The sequence below is a fragment of the Chenopodium album genome, chromosome 10, assembly GCF_948465745.1.
Source record: "Chenopodium album chromosome 10, dcCheAlbu1.1, whole genome shotgun sequence".
NCBI lineage: Eukaryota > Viridiplantae > Streptophyta > Magnoliopsida > Caryophyllales > Amaranthaceae > Chenopodium > Chenopodium album.
The window spans coordinates 56198584-56215456 of record NC_137843.1 but is presented as its reverse complement, the minus strand read 5'-3'; positions in this window follow the sequence as shown (position 1 = coordinate 56215456).

Genomic DNA, 16873 nt, shown 5'->3' with positions numbered 1-16873 from the left:
AACCCGCGCAAATTTTAAGATGCACCATGGTTCACCTAGAATTAGGTGCACCACGCATATATTTTTTAATATTTAGTAAAAAAATCTAAACAATTAAAAATTTTAAACATGTAGTAAAAACATCTGAACATTGCAAATTTTGAATACTTAGTTAAAAAATCTAAATAATTGCAATGCATCACGCCTATACTTTTGAACATTTAGAAAAAAAATCTGAACAATTGGGAATTTTGAACATTTAGTAAAAAAATCTAAACATCGCAAATTTTGAATATTTAGTAGAAGAAATCTGAACAATCGCATGCATCACGCCTATACCTTTGAACATTTAGTAAAAAAAAATATGAACAATAACAAATTTTGAACATTTAGTAAAAAAATCTGAACAATCGCAAATTTTGAATTATTACGAGTCAGACAAATTTTGAAAGAAGTTTGTCTGACTCGTAATAATTCAATAGTTTTGTACTCCCTCCATTTCATAATGTTAGTCCCATATACTAATTTAAGCGTTTAAAAAAGATGTACCCATATTGAATATATTCCATTTTAAACTTAGTTTTTATTTCCTATTTTATACATATTAAATTCTAATTGGTTAAATTAATTAATTGTTGATTGATATCATGACTCTAAGTAAGGAAATCCCACCCTTGAATTATGCAATTATGGCTAATACTTTCCAAAAAAAATAAATAAATAAATAAATAAATAAATAAGGAAAAATTAATTTTGAACAGTTTTGTACTTTAATGTTAGATTCCAAATATTATTTTTTTTCTTATTTTATGTGATTGATTCCATATGAGATTATCATATTGAAACGGAGGGAGTAATATAAACTGAACATTTACTGTATACAAAATGAACATTTCTTTATAAAATATGAACATAAAATTGCATATTTATGTTCAGTTTTTGTGACTGATGAGTTTATTTTATATATATTTTTATTCCCCGTTCCACGATCATATTTGTGCTTATTTGAGCACTGCGGAGCTATTTTTTATGACTAATATACGTTTTCTAGTGTCTTTGTAGAATTGGTATTATTTTGTAGGAATTTGCAGATTTATGTTACTTTCCGAGCTTATTGAGCCACTACAAATATATTGGAGTTTAATCGTATTGTATGACCGTATATTTAAAGCCCAAGACCGAGTTAAAGAAATTTAGTTCGATGATTAAGGACTTGATATATGAGAAGGTCCAAGATTTTACAAGTTATTATTACAGACCAACCAAGGAAAGAAGTTGGGTCAAAAGCTTAAAGGGGCCCGAGCTTGTAAATTAAAGCAAAGAAGAGAAAAGGCTGACGGGCGTGCCCTGCACGGTCAAGCGAGTGTACTCCAATTGGCCCTGCTGCTATAAGTTGTTGTTGTCGATTTGAGATTTGAGTTTTGTTCAGTCGGTGTTCATTGTTTAGGAAAGTAGTACTTTTAGTGGGATTAGAAGTTGATTAGGAGTCAAACTTCTTTTTCTACTCCTATATATAAGGAAGTAGTACGTAGGCTTTGAGGGAGGTAATTTCTTAGGTAGCTTTAGTTTTAGTTAGTTTTAAGTTTTGCTCTTTTATTTTGTTTTAGTATTGGTGACTTTTAATTATTAGTTTCATATTAGTTATTTTATTAGCTTTCTTTATTATTGTTTCCATATTAGTTTTACAATTAATGTTTTTAATCATGCTTTCTTTAATTGCTTTAATTAGTGTAGATTTAATTATGTACGAGTAGTTTAATTGTAGGGTTCTTAGAGCATCCATAATTAATATGAAGGGGCATTATTATTGTTGATTATTAATATTGCATGCTAATGTCTTATTGAATTGTTTTAATTCTTTACAATTAGATTATGAATCGAGCAGATGTGATTTGATTGTAAAAGTATAGCAATATTGCATTGATGAATCGAGCAGATGTTAATTTGATATTAAAGGCTATTTTCAATAGGAACTTAGATCTAGTAAATTGCGAGAGCCTGTTAGATCTATGTTGATTAATAAATTGCGAGAGCCTGTTAATCATGTTATATGTGCAATGTTAATTATTGATTGTTATGTTTTATTCCGCAATATTAATTATTGGTGAACCTGTGACCCTAGGTTTCTTATTATTGATTTATCTTTTTTTTTTTCTCCTTAGTTTAATTCACTTAAAAATAAAATTGATTACTTGATAGTTTAGATTATAATAATTAATTAAGAATAGAAGAACACTGTTTCCCTGTGGATTCAACCCTACTTCCCTATCTATTATTAGTTAGTGGTTTTAGGTTATTCTTTTGATTAGGTGATACGCCTATAGTCTGTCAGTGACGTGTTCATATTTTTTACTAAATGTTTATTTTTTGTAAAATGTTTGTCTTTTACTAAATGTTCAAAAGTATAGACGTGGTGTACCTATTTCTAGGTGCACCATGGTGCACATAATACTAATTGCCAAACCTGCCCAAACTACCCTGGGACATGCGGGCTTTTCGGGCCAATTTTGAGCCCAAACAAAAAAATTATCTAAATATGCTAAAATTGATTTCCCAAGTCCCCGCCCAAAATTTTTAATTTTTCGGGCCGAGTCAGAAAAAACTGCCCAAAACCCGCCCAAAATCGGGCCGGGCTCGACTTGATCAGGTCTATGAAATTTATTGTATTTTAATGAGTAATTTTTAATGGATACATAATATGAAGGCTGATATGATTGATTTTGTGTTTTTTAAGGGTAAAATTTACATTAGAAATATGGTAACTTTTTTAGTATATAGGAAAACTTTAAATATTTTTATGGTAAATTTAACCCATCTTACAGGTAGATTGTGGTCTCTATCACTATTTTTTCTCTTTCATGTACATGGAAGAGAGACCAAGCAAAGTTTGATGAAGTTGGTAGGGAACTCACCTTGTGACTTCAAAGTCACAAGTTTGAAACCTACTAAAGTCGGTGCAGTAGAGTCCTTCATCTTATATTTTTCGGGTCTAACATGCATTTAAGGGTATTTTCTACTCATTTAATACTATATTTTGATCATTTAAAGTTGTAGAATGAATGTAAGAAAATACCAAATCAAACAAAAAAAAAAAAAAACAATAAAAACAACCACAAATGTACAAGCACAAACTTACACTTGAATGAACAAACAAAAATGCAATCCAACCACTCCATATAATCAGTTAAGCAAAAGCATACTTCCGCAACAAATGAATCCTCCGCCAAGTCGTTCATTCATTCATTGTCGCGTTCTACCTTCTATTCTTAAAAAAAAAATTGTCAAATTAGATCTTTTAAAAGAGATTTTTTTTTTATCAAAAACAACCTTTAAAATGTTTTTTGTTAGAAATAACCTAACTCAACTTTCACGCATTGTCCGACAAATTTCCAGCGTTGACTCACTTGTATAGGGCACGTGACTCCTATTTTCCCTAATTGCACCCACCCCCATTTCAATCATATTAAACTATTCAAATCGAGATTTCAAATACACTTGAACTTTATATATTACTCATATTAAATAGAAGGAAAAAAGGGTGCAATAAGGAAAGTAAGAGTCACATGCCCTACACAAGTGATCAAGTTAACACTGAAAATTTGTCAATAAAGCCCGAAAGTGGAGTAATGTTAGTTGTAACAAAAAAAATTTCTTATTAAGGTTTGACTTTGCCAAAACAAGTTTAAAAGGTTTTTTTTTTTTACAAAAAGTTTAGGAAAATTTGCAAATTGCAACCATTTAAAGTTCGTATTTTGCAAATTGCAGCCATTTAAAAAAAAAATTACAAATTACAGTCCAAAATTAAAGTTCGTATAAATTGTAAATTGCGTTATTTTTTTGCTAATTCCGAGCTCAATTCGGTCCCCTAAAATCTAAAATGGCTCCTAAGACCTTAATCAAAGATTTTTCGACTTGTAAACCGATGAAAAAGTTGAATCGGGCTGCAATTTACAATTTATACGAACTTTTGGGCTGCAATTTGCAATTTTGTTTTTAAATGGCTGCAATTTGCAAAATACGAACTTTAAAAGTTTAAAAGGTTATTTTTGACAAAAAGTTTCTTTTAAAAGGTTTCATCTGACAAATTTTCCTTTATTCTATGATGAATTTTATTTGACACAATTTTCGTCCTATCATGAATTTGTCTACAGCTTGTCACAAGTTTGAGATTGATGAGAAATAGTGAAACATCTTTTTTGTGGTGATATTCATGAAGGCTAAAAGTCAATTGTAGACATATATGTTACACCTAGACAAACTTCCAACCTCAAATTATTGATGTGGATCATTATTACTATTGATGGAATTGAACCTAGAAGCATAGTATTATTTGAAGTATTTAAACCACCCCCATTATTATAAACTTTGGTGTCCAAATACTCATATGAAAAATTAGGAGAAATTAAACCTATTTTGGCATTATTCCTATTACTAAATTAAACGAATTGATGAACGGATTAGATCAAATTTCGATAATGAGCATGATTTTGAGTAATGGAAAAAGTTACTAGTCATTTGTGAAGTGACTATTATTATAGAATTTTTATGAATGAAGTTTGATTCTAGTTTAATTAAAGAATGGGAAAAGATTGGGAGATTTAAACCATGAATTGCTTGGGGAAGTTAATGGAATTGATATGAAAGTTGAATAAAATTGAAAAGTTGGTGGATGAATCGAGAAGATCACTTGGGGATTAAACATTCTAGAAAGAACGGGAAACTAAAGTAATCCTTTAATTCCCTAAGATCTTTTATGTTCTTTCTATTTAAAATCTTTTCGTGGAACAAATTAAACAAGATAAGGGATTTTGGTACACGCATTTCAATTATTTTCCATTAATAAGTGGTATGTATGCATGCATTTGTCAGACAAATTTATGAACATGTAAGAATGTAAGAAGTATCATAATTTTTGATGTGAATGAAGAATACAAAAATCTTCTGTAATTAATAGTTTAATATAGTTCCTGTAAAGTTACCGAGGAGTACACTTCATTGTTACTTTAATTTGGTTAACCTTTGTGTAGACAATTACCGTAATTAAATGCATGAACATATGAATGGAAAAAGAAACTAATTTCCCAACAAAAAATCCAACAGCCTAGGGCCTACTACACCTACTTTAAGTCTTTAACTAGAACCCTACCAATTTGTTCTTTTTAAAAAAACCAAAAAAAAAGTTCCCTATTGTGATTTATATATATATATATAGAGAGCAAAGGAAGTATTTTAGTATCTGTAATATTATCGCACTACAGATGAAATGAGAAAATGGGGTAAATTTGCAAATGTATTTCACCGTGTATTTATAGTAGAAAGCTAGCTATACATAAGTCATACATAGGTTACTAGGTTTGGAAAATATTGCCTATGCATTTAATGGTGATGACCAAAAACCAATAATTGTGTGGCATTCACACAATTTACTTCATAACACTCCCCCTTGAATGCCCACACAAAACTGAGTAAATGTTGTCTAATTAAAATCTTGCTAGGGAAAAGAAAAACAATATTCTATTATATGCCGTAGTGTACTGCCTCATTAAAAAACCTTGTCAAGAAAAACCCATTGGGATAAAAACCTGATCGAAGGGAAAAAGAGTGCAGTGCATATAATACTCCCCCTGATTTTAATGTAACTTATGAAGATGACGCATTCCAATCTTGTGAACCAATCGTTCAAAACTCTTTGAAGGTAAGGACTTTGTAAACAAGTCTGCGAGATTATCACATGATTGGATATGTTGGACATTTATCTTTCCTTCCTTCTGTAAATCGTGTGTAAAGAACAATTTTGGTGATAGATGTTTAGTCTTATCACCTTTGATGTACCCGTCGGTCACTTGCGCGATGCATGCAGTATTGTCTTCGTAAATGATGGTTGGATTTCCAGTTACTCCTCTCATTCCACATTCTTCCTGGATATTACCAATCATTGACCTTAGTCACACACATTCACGTCCTGCTTCATAGAGAGCAATCAACTCAGCATGATTTGATGATGTTGCCGTCAAAGTTTGCTTTGTTGATTTCCAAGAAATTGATGTTCCTCCATAGGTGAACAAATATCCAGTTTGTGACTTGGCATTTTGTGGGTCTGATAGATATCCAGCATCTGCATATCCGATGAGGGTGGCATCTTTCCTTGATTGATAAAACAAACCAAAATCTTTCGTTCCTCGTAGATACGTGGCAAGTGTCTTACTCCTTTCCAGTGTCTCTTCGTTGGTGCATTGCTATACCTGGCTAACAAATTCACTGAAAAAGCTATGTTGGGTCTAGTAATTAGCTAGGTACATTAACGCGCCAATTGCACTTAGATATGGTACTTCAGGACCGAGAACTTCCTCGTTTTCTTCTCGAGGTCTAAATGGATCATTTTTCATGATCAAAGATTGAACAATCATCGGGGTGTTCGTTGGGGTCGCTTTGTCCATGAAAAAATGTTTTAACACACTTTCAGTGTAGTTAGACTGGTGGACAAGAATACCATTATTTAAGTGTTCAATTGCAATCCAAGACAAAATTTCGTTTGTCCAAGGTCTTTCATCTCAAATTCTTTCATCAAGTATTTTGCAATTCTTTCAAGTTCATTTGGAGTTCCAATGATATTCAAGTCATCAACATGAACTGCAATAATTGCAAATCCTGATTGTAATCTCTTAATGAAAACGCAAGGACTGATTTGATTATTCTTGAACCCTTCTTTCATAAGGTATTCACTAAGGCGATTATACCACATCCTCCCAGAATGTTTCAATCCATAAAGTGACCTTTTTAATTTTATGGAAAGTAAATGTCTAGGCTTGTGGTTTTCTGGTAATTTTAGTCCATCAGGGACTTTCATATAAATGTCCGTATCGAGTGATCCATATAAATATGCGGTCACTACATCCATCAATCGCATTTTTAGTCCTTCTGAGACTGTCAAGCTTACCACAAATCTTAACGTAGTTGCATCAACCATGGGAGAATATGTCTCCTCATAATCAATCCCTGGAATTTGAGAAAAACCTTGGGCTACAAGTCTTGCCTTGTATCTAAAGATTTTATTTTTCTCATTTCGTTTTCTCACAAATACCCACTTGTACCCAACTGGCTTTAGACCTTCTGGTGTAAGGGTTATTTTGCCAAATACTTCTCGGTTTTCGAGTGACTTTAACTCTGTCTGCATTGCCTCTTTCCATTTTGGCCAATCATGCCTGCAACGACATTCTTCCACTGTTCTTGGTTCACTATCATTTTCGTCAGATGTCATTTCAATTGCAATGGAATATGAAAATATTTCATTTACGATAACATCATTTCTATTCCAATGATTCCTGGTAGAAACAAAATTTATTGAAGTTTCATTGTTATCGATGCCATGGTCATCTTGTTCATTCCCTTTCGGATTATCATCTTTTTCTTTATTCTCATCTGTATTTTGTCTTTCTTGATCTTCCGTAAGGGGAATATTGTTGATCTCATCAGATCTTTTAAGTTTTCTTGGTTTAGAGTCTTTTGAACCAAGTGGTCTTCCACGCTTTCGGCGTGCTAGAGATTCATTTTCAGTGATCTTGTCACCAGATGGAATTTCGATTCGTGCAGGGGCATTTTCAGCTGGTATATGTGATCTTGTCACTTTCTTTGTATCTATAAATGCATCAGGCAGCTGATTTGCAATGCTTTGTAAATGAACAATTTTCTGAACTTCTTGTTCACACATATTTGTTCGTGGATCAAATATTGACAATTGTGTTGCATTCCAAATGATTTCTATTTCTTTCTTTCGTGGGTCCACTTTCTCTCCCCCTAAGGCTGGGGAATATTGTCTCATTGAAATGACAGTCAGCAAATCTAGCCATAAATAAATCACCGGTCATTGGTTCAAGATATTTAATTATGGAGGGTGATTCAAACCTAACATAAATTCCCAGTCTTCTTTGTGGACCCATCTTTGTTCGTTGGGATGGAGCACTAGGAACATACACCGCACAACCAATGATTTTAAGATGTGAGACATTAGGTTCTCGACCAAAAACTAATTGTAGTGGTGAGAACTTATGATAAGCAGTTGGTCTCAATCTAATTAGAATTTCAGCATGTAATATGGCATGACCCTAGGCAGATGAAGACAATTTTGATTTCATCAATAATGGCCTTGCAATCAATTGTAGTCTCTTAATTAATGATTCAGCAAGGCCATTTTGTGTATGAACATGAGCTACTGGATGTTCAACAACAATTCCAATCGACATACAATAATCATTAAATGTTTAGGATGTAAATTCCCCAGCATTGTCAAGCCTTATCCTTTTTATTATGTGGTCTGGAAATTGTGCCCTTAATTTAATGATTTGAGCAAGAAGTTTTGCAAAAGCAACATTTCTACTGGACAAGAGACTGATATGTGACCATTGAGTTGAAGCATCTATTAATACCATAAAATATCGAAATGGTTCACATGCAGGATTAATTGGTCCACAAATGTCTCCTTGAATCCTTTCTAAAAATGTTGGAAATTCAGTAGCAATTTTGTTCATAGATGGCCTTATTATTAATTTGCCAAGTGAACATGCAGAGCATGTTAATTCATCTGATCAAGGGATTTTGACATTCCTAATTGAATGTCCAATTGAATTTGCTATAATCTTGTGCATCATTCCTGTACCAGGATGACCCAAACGATCATGCCATAAAGCTAGCAAATTCTTATTATCTAACTTTTGGTTAGATATCAAATTTATTTCAACTGGTCGTATATCTATATGATATAACCCTGAAGAATATGCTGGCAATTTCTCATATATATGTTTCTTGCCATGTTTTTTCTGCCGTGAGGCATAAATATTCCTTTTGACCCGCTATCATTGTTTCTAAATGAAAACCATTTTGACGCACATCTTTAAAACTTATAAGATTTCTTCGAGATTTACTCGAATATAAAGCGTCATTAATGATTAGTTTTGTTCTATTTGGGAGTATTATGCAAGCTTTTCCAGAACCTTCTATTAGCTTGGCTGACCCAGAAATAATATTAACATTTGCTTGAAACATTTTTAATTTTGAAAAATATTTTCGATCCTTCAAAATAGTGTGTGTTGTTCTACTGTCCAAAAGGCATTGAAATTTGGAACCAACTTCTGGGAGATCCATATCTTCATAAAATAATAAGTATAAGATTAGTTTAAGATAATTAAACCGGACTTACTTTATTAGTAATGAAAATTAAAAGTACATAACTTAATCATGAAAAACATAAAAGAAAAATACATAAAGAAAACATAATACATATCATAGTAATTGATGAATTATCTAAACATGATTATTTTCTCCAAAGATAAATTCACCACCAGCTTCACCATTGTCTATGAGAAAATCAGACACATCAAGGCTAGTTCCAGGGACATTAACATAATTTGCTTCAGCATGTTTTTCTTTCCCTTTAATGGAAGCCTGGTAAAGTTCTACCAAGTGTTTGGCCGTACGACAAGTACGTCCCCAATGTCCTGTCATGCCACACCTATAACATGTGTCTTTTCCTTTTGTGGTGGCTTGATTTTTGTTTCCTTGTTGATTCCCCCTTTGAGTGTTGTTTCTAGGGGGAAATGGCCTCTACCACGGCCACGTCCGCGGAAATTTCCACGATCTCTGCCACGATTATTGTATTTTCCACGTCCACCTCTATGAGCAACATTTGTCTCGAGCGGATTTGAGCTTTCTACAGCATTTGTTTCATTGAATGCTTGAGACCCAGTTGGTCTTAGGTTGTGATTCTTCAACAGAAGATCATTATTCTTTTCAGCAACCAATAATGTAGAAATAAGCTCTGAATATTTTGCAAAACCTCTTTCACGGTATTGCTGTTGCAATACAATGTTGTTAGCATGGAATGTAGAGAGCGTTTTCTCTATCATTTGCATTTCAGTGACTGGTTGATCACAATATCTCAATATTGATACAATTTTATATAGTGAAGAATTATAATCTCTAACAGATTTAAAATCCTGAAATCTCAGGTTTGTCCACTCAAACTGTGCTGAAGGAAGGAGTACCCTTTTGTGGTGGTCATATCTTTCTTTCAGGCTATCCCATAGTTCTTTGGGATTTTCCACCATTAAATACTCAATTTTTAAACTGTTATGTAAATGATGCCTTAAGAGAACTATAGCTTTTGCTTTCTCTTGATCAGTAGGAACTTTAACTTGAGCAGGAGCATCTTTTTCGTTTCTTGGGATGGTAATTTCTTTGATTGTATGTTCCAATCCCCGAGCCTTTAAATTCATTTGAGCATCAACTGTCCATTCAAGATAATTATGTCCGGACAAGTCTAATACGTCAAATTGTCTTTTCATCAAGTCTCCCATTTTAACTACAATCAAATAAATAATTATTATTAAGCCAATTAAGCAAGTAATAATTAAAGTAATCAAATTATAATCATAATAATAAGCCATTTAAAACATATTTTGCTTCTCCCCCTTGGGTTATTATTATGATTTACATAATAAAGCATGATAATTATGTTAGTTAAACAACAGCAACGATAATAACAACAATAAAGATAATATTAACAATAAATACTACTACTATTACTACCTCACCGACAAACAATAACGACAATAATAATAATAACAATAATATTAATGACATCATTAATGATAAGACAAAAGGAACATTTATTATAACAAAATGCACTTATAATCTACCTAGAAGACAAAAAAAAACTTGAAGTACTACGAGATTACATGCATCAATTCCGTTTGTCGAAAAACCGAGCGCTACTTATGTAAAATGATGAAAATCATCATTGCCATTAATAAAACTACTAGGGCCATAATTAAAACTAAGTATAGCTTTAATTTCCTTAAATCTTCTTCAAAGGTAAAAGGGTGTGGTGGTTGTCGGTTGTCGACGGGGACCATGGTGTGTGGCCGGAGTGAATGGAGGAAGAGGAAGAGGAAATAATTTGGGTAAAGGTGAGGAGGGGATAAGGATTATATGGTGAAATAAGGGGGGTGTAATCCGCTTTTATAGGGGGTAAATTATCCATTTCAGTTTTACATAACTGTAAAAATATCACACAACATTCTAATAGACTAGTAAAATTGGTATTAATATTTATAAACGTAAATAAGTATCACACTGGGATGCAAGCTGTAGTGGTCCGAGAACCCTAATCTATTCAAGTGATCAAGGGTTCGAAAACTGAAAGAAACATAAAAAGTGTGTAATCCAAAATTAAATAAATATGAAGGCTACATCATTTTTTTTCATTTTAGTAATTATGCACAAGTATGTAAGTATGAACATGAAACGTGTGACCATGAAAATCTACTCTATTAACATGCATGCAACAAATATTTCCACGTGTAAAAGTAATTATATGTTACTTTCTATAACCATGCATGAGAGTAACCAAACTAAATATCATAAATATAGTATGTATTAATATCCTTATTTTATCAACATGGCTAATTATGTAGAGTAATTTTGTGGAGAAATATATTGTGAGTTTCTGGTATAGAGGATTCCGTATGGGCAACTATAGAGCATACTCCTCAAAATATATTTTGTGAAAGAAATTGAAATCTTTCTAAAATTGGATAATTGGTATAAGTATACCTGATTGAAGATGGTGCTGATAACGTGTTATGATTTATATATATATAGAGAGAGCAAAGGAAGTATTTTACTATCTGTAATATTATCGCACTACAGATGAAATGAGAAAATGGGGTGAATTTGCAAATGCATTTCACCGTGTATTTATAGTAGAAAGCTAGCTATACATAAGTCATACATAGGTTACTAGATTTGGAAAATATTGCCTATGCATTTAATGGTGATGACCAAAAACCAACAATTGTGTGGCATTCACACAAGTTACTTCATAACATTCCCTACCAATCTTAATTACATTTTGCAACCAAATCCCAAACCCTATTAAAGCGAAATTGGTAATAAATTAAATAACTAGTAAAAAGTAAACAAGAAGTAAATGATGTCAAATACTATATATCTAGAGGGCACGACATTGTGTGTCCCTCTTATCGCTCACCTTACATATTTTTATTATCCAATTTGATCTGAAATTAATTTTTTTTAATCTATTTTTTTTTTCTGATTTGGTACGATCTTGTTAAATTTGTACTAATGTAGTAATGTGTATTTTATTAATGGAAAATGCTATACATAGCCCTTATGACTACATATAAGCATTAAAAATACTCTTGAAAATTGTTTAAACTTAGAAAATCATGACAAAAACACACTTACACTGATCTACGCGTGTTTTTGCCATGAATTCCTAATTTTATACAATTTTCAAGGCTGTTTTTAATGCTTATACATAACCCTTATTGCATTACCCTTTACTAATATGTAATTTTCATTATGAAATCAAAGATATATATATAGCGATAAAAACCACACTTAAAAAAATTAAAGTATATCATAATTAAATTATTTTTTCATTCCCCTCTCACCCCCCCCCCCCCCCCCCCCCCCCCCAAAAAAAAAAAAAAACCTTATTTTTTCATATTTTCACTAAGTTGTTCTGAAATACCAGTAAGTAAAATTAATAATATTGGCAACAGAAGCTTGTGACTGAAGTGGGGGCATTAAGGTGGTGGAACAAGTTTAAGAGCAACGTAACATCTGTGTTAGGTAAGGGTAGTAGCTTACTTAGCTGCTGGCTAACACTCACAGTGCCGTAGGGCATTCCCAAAACAATCCCCCATATTTTCTTAAAAAAAAAAGTAGAATTAAACATGGCTTTAGACCTTTAGTATCTAAATTTTTTTTTGAAACAAACGGAGCCTTCAATTAATTAATAAGCAGAGAATCCGACAATACATAAGGGCTAATCTCAGACTGGCAATGGTTCACCCAAACTTGCTCTACCCCAAAAGGGACTAACTTAGCTAGGTGATGCGCAACATGATTGCCATCCCGTTTTACATGAGACCAAATAACAACATCAAAGCAAGCAGTAAAAGAGAAAATATCCTCAAGTAAAGAATCAAGCTCAGTCAAGAAGATGGATGCCTTCGAGAGTTTAGAGACAATGGTGAGGTTGTCAGATTCGAAAATCACTCTCTTGAGGCCAAATCTATGAGCAAGCCTTGCTGCCATCAATAGTGCCTTCCCTTCAGCCACGATAGGATCCCAGTAACTTCGCACCCTTCTAGTAGCTGAGAAGATAATTGCTCCAGTAGAGTCTCTCGCTACAGCACCTGCTCCTGCCCACCCAGCATCACTCAATGAAGCATCGCAGTTGATTTTTATAAACCCGTGAGGAGGGGCTTTTCATGTCTTGGGGCTGTTGTGAACTGGTGGCCTGCGAGTACCCCCATAGACCTTTTCTGTGTATAGAAAAGTGTCAGCCACAAGCCGTTTGGAGCGCTCAATTACAGTGTGGTGATCAACCTCCACTCCATTGAAAACCTTCTCATTCCTCCTACTCCAAATTTGCCAAAGTAAAACAGCACCCAGGTTGCACTTGCTGCTCGAATTGCTCTTCCAATCCACCACTAAGTCTGCAAAAGAACCTTCCCCATTCCACACTAGCTGCTCGCAATCTACTTCCCTCCAAATATCCCTTACAGCGTAGCATCCAAACAGAGCATGCTGCAAAGTTTCAGGTTCACTCGGGCACCATGGGCAATTCTTATCCTCAGTCATATGCCGATAGTTAAGATAGTCTTTAACAGCGAGCGTTCCTGTACAAGCTCTCCACATAAAATGGCGAACCTTAGGGATAGCATCAAGGTTCCAAATTGTAACCCATGCCTCATGAACCGCATCAAGATCGCAACCCTTACCCAGAAAGTAAGCGGTTTTAACAGTGTATTCTCCACTGTTCGAAAACGCCCAAATCATTTCATCCTTCGGGCAACGAATGCTAAGTGGGATAGCTAGGATGCACTTCATGTCACGAGTATTAAAATTGTCCAAGATAAAATCATACCTCCACTCCTTCGAGTCTTGATTAATTAAATCCCGCACCTTGGTAATTTCTGGAATTACATTCGAAGTGATGTGACTGCCCTGCTCATCAGCAACCCAAGGTTCTCCCCACACCTTGATATTTTCTCCATCACCAACCTTCCAAATCAAACCATCTCTCAAGATAGATTTCGAACACCAGATACTGGACCAAGAATAACTCCCTGATTGACCAAGAAAGGACTCCAAAAAATCTGAATTCGGATAGTATTTCTTTGCCATGACTCTGCCAAACAAGGATGATGGATGCTTGAAGAGTCTCCAAGCTTGCTTCCCGAGGAGCGCTAAGTTGAAAACCCCCATATCACGAAAACCCATTCCCCCCCAGACATTTAGGGGAACATAGAACATCCCATTTGATCCAGTGAACACACTTTTTCCGGTCCGAACTCCCCCACCAGAATTTTGCTGTCATAGCTCGAATGTCATCAATAACAGAACTTGGAAGCTTATAAACACCCATTAAATAGGTCGGAATAGCTTGAATGACCGATTTAATTATCACCTCCTTCCCGGCTCTCGACAACAATTTCTCCTTCCACCCTTTCAGCTTTTTCCATAATCTATCTTTAAGAGCATTAAAGATTACCCTCTTCGACCTTCCAATGATCGTCGGAATCCCCAAATACTTCACATGATTCTCCACCTTTTTCATTCCCAGTAACTCAACAAGTTCCTCTTGCTTCGACACACACACGCCTTTGCTAAAAGAGACCTCCGATTTCTCATAATTAATTTTCTGTCCGGAAGCTGCTTCGTATGTGTTGAGAATTTCAACAATCTGTGAGCATTCCTGTCGGTTGGCTCTTGCAAAAAGCAAACTGTCATCAGCAAAGAGGAGATGAGAGATACTCGGACCCCCCTACTGGCCTTCGCTCCATGAATCACATTGTTCATTACGGCTTTATGGAGAAGACCAGAGAAAGCATCCGCCACCAAAATAAAAAGATACGGAGATAAAGGATCTCCCTGTCTCAAACCTCTAGTCGGAGTGACATGACCACATACTTGGCCATTAATAATAAAGGAGTAAGAGACAGTTGTGACTAGAGACATAATCAATCGAACCCAGTTCTCGGCAAACCCAAATCTGCTCAAAAGATCTCTCAGGAAAGACCATTCAACCCGGTCATAAGCCTTACTCATATCCAGCTTAAGGCCAATGGTACCTTTTCTACTTCTACTCCTTTTCTTCATTGTGTGAAAAATTTCCAGAGCTATTAAAGCATTGTCTGTAATAAGTCTCCCTGGAACAAGCGCACTCTGATTTTCCGAAACCAAACCAGGGAGAAAATTTTTTAGCCGCATAACAATAGCTTTAGAAACCATCTTGTAGAGCACATTACACAACGCAATAGGACGGAATTCATAGATTAATTCCGGATCCTTTACTTTTGGGATCAACACCACATTAGTACCATTAACACAACTCGGGGAAATTAAACCATGCAAAATATCACATACAAAACGAGCAACATCATCACCAATAATATGCCAGAATTTTTGATAAAAAATAGCATGTATACCATCCGGCCCCGGCGCTTTGCAAGGTTGCATTTGAGAGAGAGCAGCATAGATCTCATCCTTTGTGAACGGTTTGAGGAGCTCCTCATTAGCTTCATTTGCAATGACAGGATCAATAGCTTCAAGAACCTTCTTTTTAGCACTCTCGGTGGGCTCATCAGAAGTAAAAAGATTCTTGTAGAAGTTCTCCACAATCTGCTCAATAACCTCGTCATCTTCCTGTCGAACCCCGTTCTCATATTTAAGACCTTTGATTGTATTTTTTGCCTTTCTCTGCGATGCTTTGTGATGGAAGTAAGAGGTATTTCTATCACCATCCTTCACCTCTGAGGATCTTGACCGAATAAACCAATATGCCTCCTGTCGATCATGAAGCTCATCTAACTCCTTTTCCAGCCTCATACATTCCTGCACTGACCCCTCTGTCACTCCTTCTCCTTGAGCTTCCTTGAAGAGTTTCTCGGCATCTGTAATTTTCTTACCCAGATCATCAAACTTGCCTCTTCCCCAACTCGAAAGGGACGCAGCCATTGAGCCCAACCTCATAGTCATACCTTCGCCCGTGGTTAAACTCCAGCAATTGCGGACCACATTCTCACATTCTGAGTCTAGCAACCATCCAGTTTCGAATCTGAACTCCCTTTTCTTTTTCTTTCTTTTCTTCTTGCGTTGAGTTCGGAGTTCTAGAAGGATTGGATTATGATCGGACTTGTACCTTAGTAAGTGCTGCGCTGGGGTGTTGGGAAATTTATCAAACCAAGCCATATTACCAATAAAACGATCAAGGTGCTCCCGAACTCGGGTCTGAACCGTCAAGCCCCTCTCCCAGGTATACCACTGACCAACATAGCCAACATCGTGCAAATTACAGTCTTGTAACAAATCTCTAAACCCGGACATAGCTGGGCATTCACAATCCGAAGTGCCCTCCCTCTCTTCATAGCTCAAGATCTCGTTGAAGTCACCTCCAAAGAGTGTCGGAACATTATTAATTTCACAAAGATGACGAATGAGGTCCCAAGTTTTATGTTTATTCCCAGCCTCCGTCCACCCATATATGCCAACAAATCTCCAATTGCCAGTAATGGGACTAGCAACATCACCACAAATATGGTTATTCGAATAAGAACTGATCTTGAAGGATGTAATAGCCTCATTCCAGTACACACATAGACCACCCGAACGACCAATGCTACTAACACCAAAAGAGTTTGTGAACCCAACTCTCCTCTTCAAATCTTCCGCTATTGTTTTATTTAATTTAGTTTCCGAAACAAATACGATCTCCGGGGCAAAAGAGGTACACAACCTCCTGAAATTCGAAACTGCCCGGGGTTTGCCCATCCCCCGACAGTTCCAGCAGAGGGTACTCATTGTA